Below are 6,000 nucleotides of genomic sequence, written 5' to 3' on the forward strand. Positions count from 1 at the left end.
ACATGAGTTGACCGGATACAGTATATTGATTTTGTTCCAGCAGGAATATTGTCTGTCCATTAACCTGAATGGTTCTTGTAAGTCTAGACTTGCACAAGTCTCTAAGGTAATAATTTCAATGAAAATTTCTTTAAAAAAATATAGATTACATCTGCAGACTGTCATCCTTGTGCTGTCCGCTTATCAAGATTTGCCTCCTTAAAGGCTGGAATTACTGTTCATCCATGGCCTTAGCATTCAGTGCAGCCTTGGAGGATGGATATTGTAAGTACTGCGTTCCAATGTGTGGTGTGTGTCTATGTGTACCACAACTGTAAACAGTCAGTGATTTACACATACAGACACAGGAAGACAGGTAGGCAGGCAGACACGCACGCACGCACGCGCACGCACATATAACCTGACTACGACCTGACAAAGCCCAAGCAACAGCCGGACAGGAGACCGGAAAACAACACACCCATATCAACATACAAACATTTATAAAACTATGCTTCTAAAAAACACAAAAGGAGAGCAGATAGTTTGTACTTTGTGTTTTAGATAACTAAACTAATGCATTTCACATTAGGTCTTTGAATGGCATTAAGAAGGAAGTAAGGATATACGCCGAAACGTTGGTCATAGGTGGATCCAGATTGGGGGAAGGGGTGCAACCCAATCCTCTCTTCCCCCTCCCCCTCCCTTGTCCTGGAAGGTTTTAGATGTCCACTGGAACTCGCGCGAAACGGGTGAAAAAAACCACTATGCACCCCATCTCCCTTTCTCAAAACGCTGTATCCACCCCTGTTCCCCATAATAATCCGCCGGGGGGCGCCAGTGGTTAAAGCGTCACGCAGAAGACCCGGGTATTGGGTACAATGGTTGGGTGTCCCCGCCGCGATGTTGGGGAATATTGCTAAAAGCGGCGTAAAACCAAACTCAGTCAGTAATAATCCGCCATTTAGCTAAAGTATTGCTGGGTGCGGCGCAGAGCAACAAATCCTCATAATAAATAAGTTGGCATCCACTGTCTTCCTTATATTGATATAAACGTTAACTGTTTAGCTCCACTCATTCGGATGTTTCGCCTCGTGCGTGGTTTGCCCAATCAACACATCAACTGTACTACACCCAGTGTGGCAGGGTTTTGTATCAATCTTCAGCAGGTAGATTTGTAAGTCAACAGACAGTAGGCAATTTCATCATAACTCATATCTCAAAAAGAACATTAACGGACAACACCATTATGGCATGGAAACTCAAATCACTTTTGTACCACTTTGAACGATGTGATTTATGGCCTTTATATACAAAAGAAACCCTTCTTCTCCATGAGGGCATAATTTTTTATGTGTTTCGCGTAGCCACCAAATTCTGAACATCGGTCGGTCGAGAGAAAAACAAAACAAAACAAAAAACACAATAAAGACATTATCTGAATAATGTTCTTGATTCACATCTGTTGTAATTCTTATTACAATTTATCGCGTTCTTTCGACTTGTGGCTGCTACTGATTAAGAGATAACCATTTTATATGACGAGGCGGTACGGTTTTTTTGTTTTAGATTTTTTTTTTCTTTGTGTGTGGGGGGGTGGGGGTAGGGATGGGGCGTCATTAAAATTAGAAGGGTGGGTCAGGCGATGAGAAACACAGGAAATAAAAAAATGCTGTCCTTAAGGCAATTTCAGTGCCGCATCATATGCTACTCAAAATAAATAGAGAACACCCGATATTTGCAGCAGACTTATCCTACTCAGGACAAGTGAAGAACATCCGATATTTCCAGACGGTACATTGCAATACCTAGGAGCGATGTCTATTAAACATTGCCTTCTGAAAGAATCGTTTGTTCCTTAACTTCTTCTGAGTACTATATGTGTTCAGATATAACCTGGGGGCGGTGGGGTAGCCTAGTGGTTAAAGCGTTGGCTCGTCACGCTGAAGACCCGGGGTTCGATTCCCAACATGGCTATAATGTGCATGTGAAGCCCATTTCTGGTGTCCCCCGTCGTGATATTGCTGGAATATTGCTAAAAGCGGCGTAAAACTAAACTCAGTCAGTCAGTCAGTCAGATATAGCCTGATTTATTTGGAAATTATTGTCACGACTCTTCACGCGTTGGCGTGATGGTCATATTAAATTTCCAATTTCGCTTAAATCTGTGGATATTCTTAAATCATGCAAATGGACTTGTGAGAAACTTTCTACATTTCTTGAATGAAATTGGAAATGTCACTGGAAACAGAGGAGAAGCACTTTCCACCCCCTATCTCCATACCACATGTTAATGTTCCGCCTCTGAATCATAACACGTGATTTATTATGCTTGTTTTATGCATTATGACACACATGGAGCACGTGACACATACCGCTCCAAGATTGACTGATTGATTGTTGTTGTTTTACACCGCACTCAGCAATATTCCAGCTATATGGCTGTCGATCTGTAAATAATCGAGTCGGGACCAGACAATCCAGTGATAAACAGAATGAGCATCGATCTACGCAACTGGGATACGATGACATGTGCGACCAAGTCGCCTTTTAGGCTTTTACGACAAGCATGAGTTACTGAAGACCAATTCTAACCCAGATCTTCGCGAGTCACCAATCCAAGAAGGGGTTATGCCTTTTATACGCTAGAAACGATCAGTCTCTTCTTTGAAGGTAAAGCGATGTCCCCGCTCGACCACCATAGTTTACACAACAGCAATTCAACCTTTGATTTAGCAGATTAGAATATAGCTCCCTTACATACTCGCTGTACCCCGAAATTACAACGACACAATGAAGTGTTGCCACTGCTCACTGCGCACGAACCTTCATTTGATATTAACTTAACTTGTTGTTCAGACTTAATGTTCCTTAAATCATTCACTTATTTCTTCTTCTTCAGTTCCAAAGGGGCGTTGTTCGATTTATGTGAGCGACTAGATTTAGTTACATGTCTTGTGGTTGCATACAGATGGTTGCATAGGCTGGTTGGCTGGTTGGCTGGTTTGTTGTTTAACGCCGCACTCAGTTATATTCCAACTTTATGGTGCAGGTCTGTAAATAATCGAGTCTGGACCAGTCAATCCAGTGATCAACAGCATGAGCATCGATCTGCGCAATTGGGAACCGATGACATGTGTCAACCAAGTCAGCGAGCCTGACCACCCGATCCCGTCAGTCGCCTCTTACGACAAGCATGGGTTACTGAAGATCAATATTCTAACCCGGATCTTCACAGTCCAGACACATAATGAACTGTCCGCAAACGACGGTAGCCGTTGTTGAATGGTTTGCATTGACAACCTTCACTTGATGAAGGATTAGCTCTGAAACGCCGTATAAAGAATAAAGAAGTTGTTATCCACAAAGAAAGAAGTTGTTGTGTATTCGTTATTCACATTTTATATTTTTGCTCTTCCAAACCAACCCCACGTCCAAATAACTTCCTTCTTATCCCAATATGATGATACATTTAGCGAGTCTAAACAGCCATGCTAAAAACAAATGTTTCTGATTTTGTTTTTAAACACTAAACATGTAATTGTAAAAAGGGAAACAATACAAAAACCTAAACATACATCGACATATGCTCATGGAAACAAATAAGGGAACACATGAAAGTACAAGTGTTCCTTTATTCTTTTCCAGGTTTCTTCAGAGAATTACATTGCACTGTGGGGCGGTGGGGTAGCCTAGTGGTTAAAGCGTTGGCTCGTCACGCCAAAGACCGGGCTCGAATCCCCACACGGGTACAATGTGTGAAGCCCATGTCTGGTGTCCCCCGCCGTGATGTTGCTGGAATATTGCTAACAGCGGAGTAAAACCAAACTCAGTCAGTCAGTATATTGCACTGTGAGTGAAATTTTGGAAATAAATAAAGGAACACTTGTACTTTCATGTGTACAGTACAATGTCAGATTTATTGCATACACTGGTCTTTTGAGAACCATCAGGGAATCTTTAACAAAACATTGTACTGAACCACAAAAGAAATGTCGCACTGATATGGGTTTCTTAAAGTACACACTTTAATTAACTCTAATTAACAATCCTACCATTAAGATACCCCAAAGTCAGTATCGTGTGTGGCCTCTATGGGCATCGATGAAATCGTTGCATCGTCTGTACATGGAATGAATTAACCGGTCGATGAAGGCCATAGGCTATTGGGTCTATACTCTGCGAAATGCCTGATCGAGTCCAGCCGCAGCTGTCGGCCTTGGTTGGAGGCCATTCAGTCTTCTCTGAATCTCGTCCCAAAGGTGTTCTAATCGACTTAAATTCGGACTGAGTGCAGGCTATTGTATTGTTTGGATGCCATGTTGTCTTAAGAAGTCCAGTGTTGCTCTGGCAGTGTGGGCACGACCGTTGTCTTGCTGGAAGATGTGATTTATGTAACGTCCAAAATGTGCTACAACGTGGGGTCTTATGATTTAATCAATATAGCGAACAGCTGTCATGTCATTTCCTCATTCTGGACCAAGCTTCTGGAACACCACGGTGTCAACTAACTGTTCAGACCGATTGCACCCCACACTATGATGCTTGGACCACCCCACGAGTCTCTTTCCACAATACACTCATTGGAAAACATTTCACCACGCCCTCGCCATACTCTCACTCTGCCATCGACTCTCGAAACACAATATCGGCTTTCATGAGATAACAGCACAGTTCTCCATTGTGGACAACCTCAATTTCGATGCTGAGTTGCTCATTTTTGTCTGTTTTGGCGGTGATGAGCGGTGAGGACAGGACTACGATATGATCTGTGACAGCAGAGGTTTCTTCCGCGCAAACGTCGACGCACTGTATCGGCACTGATGGGTCTGTTTTGAGTCAGAAATGGTCTGGCGTGCTGTTTCCGTCGCTCTGGAGAAACGATCCTGCAGATGGTTGCGCACAGCCTGTCATTCTTGACGTTGTGATGTAACTGAAGGTCGCCCACTGCGTTGACGGTCTTACATGCTCTTAGTGACCTGATACCACTCCTGCTGTCCTAACATGAACATTAAAATGACTGGCTACCCTCCGTGCAGTCTGGACAACTTGCAATCGTCCCACGACTTGGTTCCTCTGATCTCTCGTAAGACGTGGCATGGTGGTTGTGTCAAAACAAAAATGATTTCTGGCGAGCTTGGGACTCGCTTTCATTGGTAGGGTTGTCACGACATGCACGTGCATTTTCATTTTCACGAATGTCATACGGAACCTTTTACCATGTCTGCCTTTTTCGGTGCGTTTGGTCGATACGCGTTTTCATCAGAAAACAAACTGATGTTGGTAATAACTGTAAATTTGGATTGAAACACATGTAAAGAAAACGGTACAAACATAATAAAAACACCACCTTGCCATAACAAAATTTTGCATTTAGTTTTGCAAAGCGACGTTTCTTTTGTGGTCCAGTATATATATATATGTAAAAAAATGTTTAAAACTTATGTTTCTCTCTCAACTGATTATTTTTACATAAGTATGCATCATGATCAAATTTACATGAAGATGTAAATAGTTTATGACTGGATGATAACATACTTATTATTTTTGTCGGATTTGATTTTAGCCACGGACAGAGAAAAGTCTCACTACCATAACAACCTAGAATCTAGAAACGTGAAATTGAAACTTGTCGTGAGCTCAGGCCCTGTTTTTTTCTGTGGATCTACACTGTTAAATGTTGTTAGAAAGTTCAACTGGCAGGATTTCATTTTCTTTCAATAAGTTATAGGCACTTGAGAAGTAATTACCAAATTACCACCAGATAATATCAGCCATCAAATTAATTTTTCGTTTCGCTTCGGTTTGAACTTTCTAAATGAGTGCTCATTCCACAAAATTATAAATGAATGATAGACTGGTATATCTGTCCATCATCCATTTTTAACCATCAAATGTATATTTTCCTCAAATAATTATGGAGAAGCTTGACTGTCTTATCGCTTTTATCTTATGAAATAGAATTTTAAAATAAAATCCTTAAGGTTCAATAAAACGTAATAACTGCTCCCATATATTTAC

This window comes from Haliotis rubra, unplaced genomic scaffold (assembly GCF_003918875.1).
Source record: "Haliotis rubra isolate DU_JTF1 unplaced genomic scaffold, ASM391887v1 Scf277, whole genome shotgun sequence".
NCBI lineage: Eukaryota > Metazoa > Mollusca > Gastropoda > Lepetellida > Haliotidae > Haliotis > Haliotis rubra.